The sequence below is a fragment of the Camarhynchus parvulus genome, chromosome 3 (genome assembly GCF_901933205.1).
Source record: "Camarhynchus parvulus chromosome 3, STF_HiC, whole genome shotgun sequence".
Taxonomy (NCBI): domain Eukaryota; kingdom Metazoa; phylum Chordata; class Aves; order Passeriformes; family Thraupidae; genus Camarhynchus; species Camarhynchus parvulus.
Genome location: NC_044573.1, coordinates 72165977 through 72183107, shown reverse-complemented (window position 1 = coordinate 72183107; position 17131 = coordinate 72165977).

The following is a 17131-nucleotide window of genomic DNA, read 5'->3' as shown; positions in this document are numbered from 1 at the left end:
ACAAAACTAGAGGACCATATCCCATGTCACTGCTGATAACAATGCCATTGAACTCAGCTTTGTACATCAGGCAAAGAACTTTTCTGCAGGAATTGTACCGCTGGACCAACCACATAGTCAACCCAACTCCAGTAACAGGAACTGGGTGAACAATATCGAAAGGAGGTAGAAAAGATGAACTCTGAAAATAATTATTTTCTTTCCCTATCCTTGCAGATTTGCAACTAAACCACACTGGACCAAACCCCAGTTATTTCATTATTAGCTGCAGTATTACTGAAATGTTTCAGATCCTTGGGATCCCGTTGTGCTAAGTGTTGTAAAAAACAAAGGAAAAGAAACCTGAAGGAATTTACAGTCTTGTTATAAGCCAAGAGACAACAAATAATTATGGGGGAACAGGAAGCACAGGGAAGCTGTAAAGTAATTTTGGTCATCATGACAAACAGTGATCTCAGCACTTGAGCCTTCTCACTAGTGGTGTTTGTAGATGTCATGGAAAATACTGTGTGGAAACAAAACTTCTGTTGGTTGCTATAAACAGAAGGTTCTGAAATCTTTCTGTGGTCTGTTACAATTTTAGAGAAATACATTTAAAACTGACTGATACCAATTTTCCTCATTGTGTAGCAACAACACTTGTAATTTAATACAGATAAGTAAAGAATTGGGGTCATGAGCTTTGTCTTGCAAACAAAAAATTCCAAGTGAGATATACCCAAGTCTTACTGAATGAAACACAGCTTTGCTGATACGTGGGCCTTGGGCCAGGACAGGAACTGTAGTTAGGATCATGGCACATCATAGCCGTGGTCTTATACAAATATATATATTTTATTAAATGAAATAGTAAAAGTTAGCTAGTCTTTGAAATTTCTGGGACCAATGGACTTTGGTTCCAGACTCCAGGTCCATGCAGAGAAAGAGGCATGGCCAAGTCAGAAACCTTGGAGAAATCTTGTTTCTTCTGCCACTATCACAACTGCATATAAAGGGATCAAGGTGGCATCTTGGTGAATCAACCGAGATATTCTTATGAGTTTCTGCTCAGCATAGTCTATTTCTCCTGCTTACAGGTTTCTTTTGCTTCCTGTGAGATGAGTCTTTAAGTTATAAAACTCCATGTCTAAGATCCTAATTCAACTGAATGACAATTTTTGACAACACACCCTTTCACTATTTATTTGAAATGGAAACTGCAGATTCTCTATTTCACATCTGCATTGAAAATGTGTTCTGATTTTGTCTGGGATAGAGTTAATTTTTTTCCTCCTAGCTCATTCAGTGCTGTGTTTTTTGGATTTAGCATGAGAATAATGTCAACAACACACTGATGTTGTAGTTGTTGCTAAGTAGTGCTTACCCAAAGTCAAGAACTTTTCAGCGTCTCATGCTCTGCCAGTGAGGAGGTGCACAAGAAGTCAGAGGGACCGTGGCCAGGACAGCTGTCCCAAACTGGCCAAAGGGATATTCCATACCAAGGAACCTCATGCCAGGTGCATAAACTGGGGGGAGTTGGCTGCGAGCTGCCAATCACTGCTCAGGGATGGGCTGGGCATTGGTCAGTGTGTGGGGAGAAATTGTATTGAGCATCACTTGTTTCCCTTGGGTTTTATTTCCTTCCTTCTCTTTATTGTCTCTCTTTTAATTATAATTATGATTTATCACTGTTTTTATTATTGTTATATCATATTTTATTTCAGTTATTAAACTGTTCTAAACCCACAGGTTTAACCCTTTTCTGATTCACCTTTGTGTAGGAGGGGCAGTGAGAGAGCAACTGCATGGTACTTAGTTCCAGTCTGGGATTAAAAAAAACAACAAAAAGCAGCAATTTTTAGCATAAAAGTGCTCTTCAAACGACATATAGCACTGGAAAAATATTCTAGATGATCAAAAGAACAGCAAAATATTTCAACATACCCAATTTTTCTATCAATGTTTAAATTCCTGAACAGGAACACATACATCCTAAGTGACACAGTAATGAAACTACTGGACACAGTTCAGACATGTCTCCGCTCAGCTCTGTGGAAAACCTAAAGCACTGGTGTGCTGCATGAATTAACAGCAGGAGCTAAAGATCTATGATGTTGTGGATGTCTAAGATGAGATCCAGAATAATACAAAGTTGCCCAGAACACAACTGATGTGAAGCACCTAAATCCAAGAATAATAACTGGGATTGTTATAAGGTCTGAAATATTCTGGTAAAAGGTTGAAGTGCCTACAGTTTGGCTGCTGCCTGTGCTTTAAGGCACCTTTTGCTGCATGTTTTGAAAGCATGTCCTCAGAAGGCTGTATAGCTTTTGCACACGAAAATAACACGTGGCACCTGAGCTGCCTGGTGCATAAGTGATGGTAAATCCACATGGAGCATAACTTAGAACACAAAGTCAAGGGAGAAAATGGGGGATTCAAATCAGCAGCTACTGCTTCTATTCCCAGGACTGTGGGTCGCTGTGCAGATTACACAATCGGACTTGGTTAAGTGTCTGTCTGGCCCCATGAATCTTGAATTCTTGGCAGTGTCACAGGACAAATTTCAACACCTTCTCGCCTTCCTCTCTCTGTGTATATGCTCACATATTTGCACAAACAAAGAGTGGTGCATAGCCTGCAGTTCAGCATGCTGGGAAATTGGAGCTGAGGATTCAGGCTCCTTGTAGCTGAATGGGGAATTGAACTCTGGGTCTGTTCTTTCTGCTCCTGTGCTTTACTTACAAGGCTGTGATGGTGTAACAACGAGCTCTTCTCCAAGGTTTCACACTGACTGAAGCAGGCATAGAACCATAAAATGGTTTGTGTTGAAATGGACCTTAAAGGTCATTTGGTTTCAGCCTCTGGCCACAGGCAGGGACACCTTCCACTGGACCAGGTTGCTCAGGGCCCCATGCAGCCTGCCCTAGAACACATCCAGGAATGGGGCAATCCACGCGTCTCTGTGCAACTTCTTCCAGTGTCCACCACCCCATTAGTGAAGAATTTATTTCTACTATCTAATGTAAACCCACCCTCTTTTCAATTTGAACACATTCTCCCTTGTCCTGTAACTTCATGCCATTGTACAAAGTCCCTCTTCATCTCTTGTAGCCCCTTTAGGCACTGGAAGGCCACAACAACATCTCCCCAGAGCCTTCTCTCCCCAAGACTGGACAGCCCTGGCTGTCTTATCCTGTCTTCATAGCAGAGATGCTCCAGTCCTCTGAGCCCCTCCTCTGGACATGCTACTTCACGTCTGTGCCCTTCCTATGTTGGAGACTCTGGAATTAGATTCAGTATTCCAGGTAGAGTCTCAGGAAAGAAGAGTAGAGCGGCAGAATCACTTCCCAGAATTCTTCATTTGGTTTGACTTTCTGAGCTGCAAGCTCATGTTGCTGGGTTATTTGTGTCTCTCATCCACCAGCTCCCCAAAGAGCTTCTCCTCAGGGCTGCTTTCAATCCATTCTTAGCCCTGCTGTATTTGGACTTGGGATTGCCCCGATCCATGTGCAGGACCTTGCTCTTGGCCTTGATGAGTGTGAGGTTTTCACTGGGTCACCTCTCGAGCCTGTCAGGTCCCTCTGGATGGCATCCAGATGGCATCTGGATAGTCACACTTCCATGTGCGTTGTCAGGAATTGGTGAAGGTGTATTTAAAGCAAAAATCAGTGACACCACAGCTGAATGAAAAGTTTCAAGATAAATTGTCTTGAAAAGAAAGCTGAACTCAACATCACTCAACATCAGCCTGTGTGATGGGTGGGGCTTGCCATGCACATCTGAGCAGTGCAGTGCAACATATGAATACAGTTATCTGCTGAGAGAGTTCTGATTAGTGGAGCTGACATCAACCTATGGCTGAACTGGTTCTTCAAACATTGTCAAAGTAGCCCTGGTCTGGGTTGTCAAGTGCCTCTCCAAGATCCAACAAAAGCAGGAACAAAGCACCAATAATTGTTACCATGTTTATTTCACGTTTCTTAGTTTCAGAAAATAATTACAGTCCAATAAAAAAAATATATATATAAAATATGTGAATTCAGTATCAATATACGAGTGTTATCTGTATAGGTCTCACAAGGTAAAACAGATATTCAATCCAAATGCAAGTCCTAGGGAGATGAAAACTGTTTTTTTCTGTCTGCGTCCTGCTTATCTTTCTGTCTTCAACTCCCCATCCTCCTCTTTCCCTTCTCATTACTTTAGTTAGAATCCTGGATCATTTTGTATATGTTTTTTAAAAAGTCTGGAAAGGGGCAAATGCTGGACCAAATCAGATGGCTAGTTTATTCTAATCAAATTCAAACCACTTAATTAATGCAAAATTCAGATTACGGAAGTCAGCCAAGTCTCTGTTTCTGTTGGAACCTTAGCATGTAGATTTCTTTATGATTTTTAACTGCACAAGCCCATCAGAAAAAATACTTCTTCCTTTCTATTTCTTGGGTTTTTTTTCCCCCAGATGAAAAGATTTGGGCTTTGGGGGCAGGAGAGGACTTTGGGGCTTGCCAAAAGGACATGAAAGGTTTAGCTAGGAAAGTTCATTGCCATTTTGCTAAAAAACTAGAAGTTGAATAGCTGTTGCTGTCTGTTACCTCCCATACAGGAGCCTATGATGCCTATACTAAAGAAAAGTTCTTGCAGGAGGCAGAGACACTGTAAAGTCAAGCTACCTATGTTTACATTTTATTTATTTCTACTCATAGCAGTTCACCAATATCTGACACCACTACTGTCTGGTTCCAGCATCCTTCATGCAAAACTCTTTCTAAGGAAAATACAGTCCAATGGGTGTGATGTGTCACACAGTCAAAGAATCACTCAGGTTGGAAAAGACCCCTGAGATCAAGTCCAACCTATGACCCAACACAACTAAACCACGGCACTAAGGGCCGTGTCCAGTCTTTCATTAAGCACCTTCAGGGATGACTAACCACAGTGAAGAAATTCCTCTTAATGTCCAACCTAAACCACTCCTGGCACAGCTTGAGGCTATGTCCTCTCATCCTGTTGCTGGATACCTGGGAGAAGAGCCCGATTCCCACCAGACTATCACCTTCTTAAAGAAAGTTGTAGAGTGCAATAAGGTTCCCTCTGAGTCTCCTTTTCTCCAGGCTAACCACCCCCAGCTCTCTCAGCTGCTCCTCATCAGACTTGTGCTCAAGTCCCTTCACCAGCTTCATTGCCCTTCTCTGCTCTCATTCCTGTACCTCAATGTCCTCCCTGGAGTGAGTGGCCCAGAACTGGACACAGCACTCCAAATGTCCCTCAGCAGTGCCAAGTACAGTACTCTTTCCTGGTCCTGCTGACCACAGTATTCCTAATGGATGCCACTGGCCTTCTTGGCCACTTGGGCACGCACTGTACAGCTGCTTTCAACCAGCACCCTCAGGTCCTTTTCCTCCTGGCAGCTTTCCAGCCACTCTGTGCCTGTAGCACTGCAGGGAGTTGTTGTGGCCAAAGTGCAGGACTGGCACTTGGTCTTTTTTAACCTCATACCATTGGTCTTGGCCCACAGATCCAGCCTTTTCAGATCCCTCTGCAGAGCCCTCCTCTACCTTCTAGCAGATCAATACTCCTGCTCAACTGAATTTACAGAGTGGTGCAGCTTGGTGGGACTGAGCTGTTGAACAAAGCTTCCCTGGAGTAGTAAGGAATGTCCAGGTGAGAAAAGCCCATAAGCCTGCTTGAACATATCTGCAGGCATGATCTCAGCCTGTGACCCCATGATTTATCATTGCATATTTCCTGTCTACCATGGGCAAAAACTGGGATGTGACTGTTCCAGCCTGGATGTGGTGTTGGGAATACATTCCCTCTCACTCTTGCAATGGCACAGAAGAAACTGAGGGAGAAGGAACAGAGGGAAGAACATTACGTGATACAGCAGAGCCTGATCCTTCTCTTTTGTTTGTTCTCTGCAGTACATGGGAGAAGCAACACTGCAGGGAATGGGAATGTGGTTCAGCTATTGAATAGGTCTGTCTACAAAATTGGAGTGTTTCATCTGCACCACTGGGAAAATCACTCAAAATGTGCCAACATTAAATATCCCAGCTTTAATTGAGTTACGTCTGCCCAAAGTCCTTAGACTTTTTGAAAATCATTGCCTTACTTTCAGCACAGTGCTCCAACTTAACACTCAGAGCTCAACCAAAGACTAACATGGGTGAGCCTGATTTACTTAAAGAATAATAATCTACTTTATTTAAAGGCAGGAAAAAAGAAAAATAGCAAGAGCAATAACAGTGCACCTCCCTGCTCTACAGCTGCAGGCTCCTTCTCTGACTGATCTCCTTTGAGAAATGCTTGCAGGCTGTTCCTGCCCATCTTTCCTGGCTAACTGCTGGAGCTGACTGTCTCCAAATGCTTTTCAAGGACCACCAGACAACTGGCCTTTATCTCTTGAGCTGATATCAACACAACCCACCAGGATCTTTTTGACAGACCCACACGCTGTTGGGGCAGCAAAGTACTGCAACTATGCTGCCTAAGGCCCACAAGACCTCCTCAAAGGAGAGATCAGTCAGAGAAGGAGTAAGAAATCAAAGTCAAAGTGGTTCTCCACTTTGAGGTGTTTTTGTGTGGCACCCTTGCTCATCCTTTCATGCCATTTTCACTAACAGAATGTTGCACTGGAGGGATCTGCAGGGCTCAGCTGAATCCTGCCTGAGTGTAATGAAATACAAGAAGTGCAAACTGTTAATTTTTAATTTTTTTTTTTCATGAGTGATCAAGTTGGTTTTTTTTCCATGCAGGCCCTTAAATATCTAAAATCCCAAATCAACTTAGATGTACCAGTGAGAAAGCATCAGTGAGGTTTGCAGAAGACTGCAGTGATTCAATTAGGCAACATCAGTTTTACTTTAGGCTTTTTCAGAAGCCCAGAACACAAAAGAATGTCTGGGAGAGCTTAATAAGCCGAGAAACAGAACTGTATTCTGTGATAAATTACATACATAATGAGTAATGACAGAGCTTTTTGCTTTTCTTTTCAATTTTGGTCACAAATAAGCAAAGTAATTAACCAAGTCCTCTCAAAAGGGAAAATTTTTTTCTCAGTGAGCATCAGTGAGGATTGTATTTTTTCAGCTGCGCTGATTCAGAGTATTTTGTATCACCTTTTACAAAGCCAAACAAAGCTTAATGGTATTTCCATTAAATTTCAATTGAAATACTTCCAAAACAGTTCTTCCATAAAGATAGGCTATTTGTCCTGATTCAGCTCTCTGATAAGACCTTATCTGGAATAGCATGTACTGTTCTGCTAAGCATTTTCCAGAAAGCAGAATAAGTTCAGCACAATAAGTGGAATTAAGTCCTTATGAGATGTACTCGAAGTACCAAGATTATTCAGGGCAGAAACAGGCAGGGGGTACCACTTGCTGTCAAGTGGCACCTATCAGAGAGGGGTGAACACACAGAAGGAACAACTATTGGACAGTGCTGCCCAAGAAAAAATTGATGTTAAAGGATCATGAAGTCTGACATGGAGAGTTGAAAGGTTTAAAGCATCATGTTCTTGGATGGCATTCCAGTGGATGTTAAGGGCTTTATTTTGTTTTAGGGACGAACTTGCTCCCTTCACAAAAAAGAAATTGAATAATATAGTTTCCTCTGACAAAAATGGATATTCCTTTCAGTCACATTTCCCAAATGAAAGCAAGTCCTAATGGATGTGTTCTTTACCACCTCCAATTTTTTTAAGGCAAAAATAAGGATTTTTAAAGTGAAGCCAGTCAAACTGGGCAGGGCAAATACTGACTCTCTGAAGAGAACACATTATTAGAAACACAAGCAAATCTGTCTCTCTCACCGTGCAACCATTCCATGGTAAACCGAAAAGCATCAGGTTGCATCAAGAAAAAGAGAGGAAATGGATTTAATGGTTCTGTTTCTCTTCCCATTGGTGTTAATAAGTAACGACTGTGAAGTAAATAGAATTATATCAATGAGACTAGAATAAAATCCAGCCTTTGTATGAGAACAAAATATTGGAAAAATATTGAAAAAAATTCTTTTATGTGTGATACATTTAACCAACTAATTACTGAAATTGGTAAAATACTATTGTCAATTTGGTGTAAAATTATAGCATAGAATTATGTTTGCACTATAAAATATTGGAAAAAACCCAGTAGTTGATTTTTTTGATGTGACTTAAAAGGTTACCATGTTTGATCATATCTAGCTATAACTCTGTCTTTTCAAGATAGGCATTGTGATGAGAAGAGTTCCATAAATTTTCAGCAGGTGCAGTTAACACATGGGACTTCAAAGTTATGTGCATGATTGTTGGAACAGATATAGAAAAAATTGCAGAATTGTCGGTTGTTGCAGGTGGTCTTCTCTATAGACTACCAGCAGCTTTAAGAAAAGCTTCTGAAATCAGTGGTCCCTACAGATACTTTTCAGAGCTTTTCCTGTTGCATATAGAGTTCTATACTATTGTATTATATAGGAAAACACTGGTTTCTACCTTAAATAATAAGTGAGATTATTTCTCAGAAGTTGTTGGCTGTTGGTATAATAACTGGATGAGTTCTTTATATGGAAAAGACAGAGCTTAGGGACCATTTGTTACAATGAAAGTTGTCATCAAGAGGACAAATTTAGCAAGACAGTACTTGCTGTTTTAGAAAGGGCATGTTACTCAGTCATGCACTGACAGCCCTCTTGATCAACAGGAGATTTTTTATGACAGTTTTGCAAAAGGACTGGTTTTCATGAGCCATGAAAAGATACTCTCCTCAAAGGGTTTTTATGTAGTACTTGAACAACAAATATGAAATCTGCAGAGGGTGTTTGAGTAGTGCTGTGAGCTAACACTGTATTAAAACCTGTGATTGCATAATAGTAATGTATGGGTCATAAAAACCACAGATACCATATCCTTCCCCATCCTTTCTGGCAACTACAAGCAAGCAACCCAAGTAATGAACTTGCTTACAATTTCCTTTTATTCCTTCAAATTTCTCTCATATCTTTTTCTCTCCTTTGCTTTCATCTTGTGGTGACTCTCCAGCCTGCCCAAGGCATGGAGAAGGGTGTCACTTTTCACAATAAGTTGAGTTGGTTTCATGATCTCACTCCCTAGCTGTGGGTCAGAAAAGGGCTGCACAGGTGGATGGGTGGATGTCTTCCACAGATAAAGCTGTGGACACCTTTATTTGAGATCTCCAATCATGTCATCCAACTGGCCTAGACCTTTTGAAGACGAATAGTAGAGACTGCCTGGACCAGATGTCCAAAATCTGCTCTACAGAAGACACCTGAATAGCATTGTTGAACACAGTGGGGTCAGATTTCACATGAAGCGACACAAATCACCAGTGTGCTTTTAGTTTAGAAAATGTTCTTGTAGCTGATAAATCCAGAAAGTGTTTTGAAAATTGTGATTAATTTCTTGGAGGTATAATAAAGCTTCTAAGCCATGCTTTTCCCTTAAATATTGTATCACAGGAGTGATAGATCTCCAGAGCTCTTATAAAAGCAAAACTAGATTTCATTTAGAGAGTATTCCTTAGGTCTTCTCATTCTAGCCCCATTCTCATGAGTCTTCTCCTTCCCTCTGCCCATGGCAGAGAAATAGAAAGGTCAGTGCAGAGTACATTTTAGTATCTTTTATAGTATTATACATTGACCAAAAGTTTAAATATGGAAAGTGTTACAGCACTATGCTATGTTACATGATTAGAAACACATTTTGCTGGAGATACAATCTGTTTTACCAACAAAATAAGTATGTATAAGATCTGGTTTAACTTAGTTATCCTTTTGTCTTTTTTTTCTGCTTATTGTTATGTAACAGTTGTGATGGTGAAATGCATAATGACTATTCCGGACAGTATGATGGAGCATCATATGGCATTTATATGGGAGGGTAAAGCATATAAACATATGAAAGTCATTTAAAGATACAATTAAACTTCTAAACAAAGAACTTCATAAATATTTCATTTGAAAACTCAACATCAACCAACTACCTGAGGGCTAAGGGGACTTTTTTTAATACAACCTAATAAAGGTTTAATAAAAATGCTGTTGTTAGAAGTGCAAGTGTGTTAACTCTCTCTGACAGAGGGCTATTAAAATGTATCCTTCAGTCAGTTCATTCTTGTATTTTATTTAAACCAGCAAGGTCCTGTGAGTTTACTGCCTGGGATTATGGTAAACAATAGAAGCAATATATACTAGTAATATTGTATCATATATATCTATATAACCCTTTAATTTAGATAACTCTTTTTATCCCAGGGACTTTCTGCTGGTTGATATGAATTCTGAACTATCCACATAGCCTGTGATCACTTTTATTCAAGTCAATCCTTTGCTGCCCTCAGTACAACAGAACAGATTTTGTGGGTTTTCTTTCAATGTAGGGCTGGTGCTGGATTGTCTGTTTTTCATGGCTAAATCCACTGTTCCAAAGATGAGGTACATTTGCCATGACATGAAGATTTTACATCCAGAGTGAATATGATTCTGAATAATGTTCTCCAGCAAATAAAAAAATTATGTGAATAATCCAGAAATTATTGTGGAAGATTTATAGAATGTTATCCAAGACTGATTAGGCAGTCATAAAACCCTCTTTAACTTTAGAAAGTAGGAACTATTGAATAAATGTGATTTTAAGCTGTCTTAAGGACGCCCAATTGATATTCCTTGAATATCACTGGTGTATTTAATTCCAGGACAGTGCTTTGTAATAGATTTGTTCAAAAGTTAATGAAAGATATTTTAAAGTTTTGAGGTAAGACCTGGCCCATGAGACTGGAATCAAGGGCAATAGATTTTTTATTGACAGGATGGAAAAATGAGAGAGAGATGAAAAAAGAGGCTTCACCAGATTGCAGTACATAGAAAATTAAATACATTATTTGGAGATTTATTAAGGTAACTTAAAGGACCCAGAAAAATATCAGAAGTTAGGCCCTAGACTATCCATACTTTAATACAGGGAAGGAAGGAAGCTCAAGGACTCTAATTTAATATTTTCTTTTTTTTAAAAAAATCTTCTGGCAGATTAAAGCTATGTTTTTTGTTCTTCTGTTTTTGGACTGAGGTGAAGAAAGCTCAAGACACATGCTGTGTTAAGGTGGAGAAGTATATGTGTCTTTATTTTTCAGAGTCAGGATGTGATATTTCATATTTTTGTATGTTTGTTTTTACTCCATTTCATGAGGACACTTTTTAAAAGGACTTTTCTTGATATTTGTTTACACAAATAATATTTTTTTATGTTTAAAGGTTTTATAGGTGATAGAACTGCCTATTATTAAAATTACCTAATACTTCCTATTATGAAACCTTGATTTTCTCTACTTATAGTAGTGCCAAACTGTAACTGCTCTGACTGAAGTTTTCCATGCCAAGTAGCTGTCCCAGGCTGTACTTTTCTGGAAAGCTCCTGCCAAAACAGTTCTGCCATTTCTAGGAATGATGCAAGGAAAAAAAAGTACTTTTTGCCCATGTCCTTGAAGTTCTTGAAATCCAGGCTTTGAAATGTGCCAGTGCCCCTATACTTAGGGCAAGAGAAATTAAAATTTTCAGGGGGCTGATTTGTAAAATAAAAGTATGCCTTCGGTGGTTATTTTCATACTTCAGTGAAGATGCAGATAAGAAACCTTCAGTTTTATGGATTAAAAGCTCCAAAGCATCCTCAGGTGTCTGTCAATAGATCTTTCTCTGCTCAGTAGGCACCATCCCTCACCACAGAACTGAGTATGCCTCAGCTCACAGTGGTAGAAAAAAAGGTGGACTTTATCACTTATGTGGTCACTAAAATGAGAGCAGGGAACTGGTCTGACATTATATTCGTTATGACAATTATCTGTTTTCAGTTATAAACCTTGTTCTATCACAAAAAATGTAAAGAGGGAATTGTGCTCAGATGCAAAAGAAACAATAGCTAAATTTGAGAAAGAAAAGGGCTGGACTGAAACAATATATCTAAAGAAACAAGAACTCAGGGATGTAAGGGAGAACTGAAGGAAAACAAAAAACTAGAGAGGAAATTCAGAGAATCATAGAATCATGGAATGGTTTGACTTGGAACGGGGCCTTGAAGACCATCTGGTTCCAAGCCACTGCCATGGGCAGGGATACTTTGCACTAGACTTTGCTGCTTAGGGTCTCATCCAGCCTTGACTTGAGCACTCCCAGGGATGGGGCATCCACAGCTTCTCTGGGCAGCCTGTGCCAGGGCCTCACCATCCTCACAGTAAAGAATTTGTTCCTAATGTCTGATGTAAAGCTACTCTCATTTAATTAGAACCCATTCCTCCTTGTCCTGTCACTGCATGACCTTGTAAATTGTCTTGATCCTTCTTTCCTGTAGGATTCCTTAAGGTACTGTAAGGCCACAATTAGGTCACCCCGAAGCCTTTTCTTTTCCAGGCTGAACAATCCAAATTCTCTCAGCCTTTCTTCTGGTCAGCTTGGTGGCCTCCTCTGCGCTGCTCCTCTGCACAGCTCCATATCCTGCCTGTGTTGAGGATCCCAGAGCTGGATGCAGCACTGCAGGTGGTGTGTCACCAGAGATTAGAGGGGCAGAATCCCCCCTTGCCTGCTGCCTGCGCTGCTTGGAAAGCAGCCCAGGACACATTTGGCTTTCTGGGCTGCCAACACACATTGCTGGGCTGTGTCCAGTCTCTCATCCACCAGCATGCCCAAGTCCTTTTCTGCTGGGAAATTACCTGGGCATGGAATCAATAGCAATGAAAACTGGAAGTGTGAAATGAGACATTATGAACATTTAAAATTCTAGGCATCAAAAAGTAGGGAATTCTGCTTTAAAGGTTTGCCTGTGTATGATGGCAACAATTAGTTAGAGGTCCATATGTTTTTACCTCTAGGATCTCTGCCCCCATGAGAGGACAGAGAGTATCTTTCTGGAGTTTGTACCACAGATAAGGTTGTCTTCATCACCCATTTGCTGCAGATCTGGGAAGGAATGTAAAGCTGGAGCAAAAGATTTTAGTAAGAGAGAGCCTCATTATGAAGACTGAATACAATTCTAGACACTGAATTCCCATCTCAACTCTAGATATGTTACTGAGAAAGTAACTTTAAACAAACTTTGCATAGATTGCTGCTGAAATAATGTATTTCATATTTTTGGTAGCCAGATTCAGACTGGGGAAACAGACATACTGAAGACTCCCAACTGCAACTTAGGTCAATGAAATCAAACCCCAGGTGTGTCAGACAGGATACTCAAAATTCATGGATATTATTAAGTGTAATCTCCCTGCTTCAGTCTTGTGTTTGTAGGGTGTGCATAAAACTCACATGGATACTGTGGATATAATTAATATTTGTAAATCTTTCAAAATTATACTGATTAGTATCATAAAAGAAAACTCATGGGGAGGTTAATTAATGTCCCTTAGAGAAGGGTTTGAATAGTGTGCAACAAAGATGGCATGAGGCCATCCATTGAACAATGGGGCCATGTATTGAACAATGAAGTAAATATTGAACAGCTGTTCATTAAGTAAACACCATCCACTCTGAGAACTGAAACGGCTGGTGTACAATAGAAACAAAAAAGTTAATGATCATGTAATGAAGGCATGTATCAAAACGCATATTCTCAAGATAAATCAGTTGAGGTTGCATGGGCAAGTTTATTTCTGCCACAGTCACTTCTGAATATAACTTTAGAATATTTTTTGATGTTATTTTTATACATACATGCTCTATAAAAATATATGCTTACCTGCTAATGAATACAGTAAGCTGCTGGATGGTCTGCAGGAAAACATGGAAAGATTAATTCTCCATCATATAAATGCTTCATATTCCCAGTTGAAAGTGCATTTAACGTAATGATCTTCAAATCCTGTTCTGAAAATGAGGCAAGAATTTCCAATTGATTTAATCACCTATTGGACCTTTTAGTCAATGCTCAAAAGTCCCCAGCCTTGAGTTTTCTACATCTATTTTAGATCAGTGTGTGCTTCATTGGCATCCATCTGTCGTCCCAAATAATATTGTTTTTCCAGGAGCTTAACAAAAAAGTGAGTACAAGTTCACAGTTCTTCACTTACCCACTTGCTTCCACCTCATTCAACATCTTCCATCATATTTGAACAACACTTTCCTGTAACAAGTGTCTTACTCTTTATAGCCTATATTGCAAATATTTTCACCTTGCCTTCTACTGTGAAACAAACAAATTTAAAATAATAGCTAAGAAAAATGTCTGAAAATAGTTTGCACGAGAGTTGACATTGGAGGGAGTAAAATAATGTAGAATATATCACAGTGTGCAGTCAATGTGCTGTCCTTTGTACTCAGAGAACTGTTTAATTTTTTGTTCTTTTCAAATACACATTTGCGTCCCTTTTTATTTTTGTCGCATGCTGTTTTGCAGATCAGTCATGAATGGCCACTGAGCAATCGCTGTCCATACTTCTCTCACTATTATTTAACGTCTTTTGGACTCATTAACTTATCATCTGCTAAGACAGGTGCTCTTTGGTGCAGTTATTGTGATTTTTACAAGATTTTTTAATACTCTGTTTGACAAATTTGGAAATGCTATCTGCTCTAACAGTATATAAAACACTACCCCAGAGTGAATTTATTTCATTAATTTTTAGACTAGGACTAAACTAAATATTGCCCCAAATTGCTCTTAAAATTAAAGAACCAGAGGCACAAAAGAAGAGTAAAATTATGTAAAAGACAGGCTGGGTGCAGTTGCTATTCATAAATACTGATATTTTATTCAAATATCCTCATGATACTGCTATAATCTGATCTTTCAAGAGAGCATTCTCAGTAAAAGTTATGCTGAAGATATTAAAATATGTTTCTTGACCTAACCATTTAATTTTAACAGAGGTAGGGATGATCATAATGATTTTGAGGGTCTCTAGGTCAGAACTAGAGGTTCTTTAATAAAAGCTTTATACTTCACATAGCTTGACCTTTATACTGGAATTTTATTATTTCTATAACATATCCTTTCCATATAATTACTTGTGTTTCCCTAAAGTCCTAGGGTCACCTCTTTGGAATGATGAATTGTAACTGCATTTTTTATGGCACTGTTAGAAAAATAGGTAGGAAAGCTTTTTAAAGAGTCTATTATTGCACTCTGCAACACAGGGCACTATGTTAAATACAGAGAATTTCCCTTAAATACACGATTCAACTTTGTTGTTAAACTCTGTTTGATGTTTTCTTTACTTAACATACATTATCTCAGTGGGCAATTGTTCTCTGGAACATTTTGAAACGAATGGTAATCTCAGTTCTAATCAGCACAGTCTTTCATACAGCATTCTTTACCAATCATCATGCCACGTGCAGGTCGGTAATTTTAAAATCCTTATCAAGGTAGAGAAGAGAAATGCACAAATCATGGGAATATAGGATATTTTGATTGTGCAAATGAGCCTAACAATATTATTTCCTTAACCTATAGGCCTCAAAGAAGGAGGAACTATGGAATCAAATAAAAGATGATAGTGTACATGTGTGCAATGGGCAAATATTAGGGAAAGTACAGTAAAAAACACACATACTGCTTCAAGAATTTTAACAAGGTAATTATCCATAACATGTTTCTTAAGAATTTATTGAATTTTTACTTGCTCTGAAACTAAAGAAACTTGAAACTTGGTGAATTCAAAGCAGAATTTAAAGTTAAATAAAAGGACGATGAAACAAATTTTGGTTTTTTTTTTAGTTTACATCATGTCATTTAGTAAATCAAATTACTTAAAATAATAGGACTCAAAAGTGTATTTATACTGATTCTATAGAATTCTGAACTAAAATGAAACTTGAATTGTGGCCTTTTCCATCCAGATTTTTATTCAGTTTGTGAGCAGGTCTTTACTGTGCTCAGAATTTATGGGACTATCAATAATCCCATAAATATTTCAATCAAAAGGAAGTATTATGACTGAAGATTTGAAATTTAAACTACTTAAATCAGTTTAAATTAACATTCTTGTACAGAAAGAACACACAACCATGGTTTTTTCCCCAGTACACACAAAAGCCCACAGTTATTCTAAGGTCTAGTTACTGGAATATACAGCATAGTTATTTGGTATTCAGTATTTTGTATCTGCTTGCTAAAAGTTTAGTTAAAGCCTTCTGATCAATATGATTCTAGAATAAATGAGTGTTCTTGGAAATTACTAAAGAAGAAAATCACCTTGTTTCTAGAAACCTCATAGATATCATTATTGTTGAGTGATTACAGTACAATATGACACAATTTCCCCAGCTAAACAAATCCATATTTTGACTTTATGATGAAAAATTATTCTATATTTGGCTTTTTAAATTTTGTTTGCCTTCAGTTTAACTCACTGGAAGGTACAACTGCCAGCAATTTACTCAAATTTATTTTGGTATAATTCTTATTTGATTTGACAAAATTTCAGAACAGCTAGATATGCATTAGTTTATAATACACACCCTTCTTACATAACCTTCAGATTCCCTTTCCTTTGAGGAGCAGCTAGTTTCAGGTGACTCTAAAGGTGTGTGGAGGGCCGTTATCTTATATTTGTGTGGTACAATTTTTGTCATCTATCTTTGAATGCAAATACAGTTATTAGTGTTTTTTTAGAATGTGGAGCATGCGAACCATTCCTAGAACAGAGGTACTCAAAGTCTTCTTAAGTCACTGGAATGTCCTTCGGAGTCTTATAATTCTTAGGCAAGTCACTTCTTAGGGTTGAAGTAATTTGAAATTGTTTGGCTGTGTGGTTTTGAGGGCAGATGTCTTGGGGAAAAAAAGGCAAAAGCAGTCTTCATCTTCATCTTCATCTTCATCTTCATCTTCATCTTCATCTTCATCTTCATCTTGTTATTAGAATATGAGTGAAAGAGGGAGCACAGATGACCTCTGGACTACTTCCATTTGTTTTATCCATTTATGCAATGCTTGTTCTGGGGGACTGGGTCTGGTACCCCACATGTGCCCCTGCCAAGGAGATTACTGCTCAGCTGCCCTCTGCCCTTCTGGTCTTGGGGCTTTTGCATCCCTGCTTGTACATTGTCTTAGCTCCAAGGCTGACTTGGAAAATTTTGAGCAATCTGCTTGAGAGGAGTTGTGTTGGAACACAGAGGATGAAAGGCATCAATCCCCTTTGAGTTTCACGCGGGGATATGT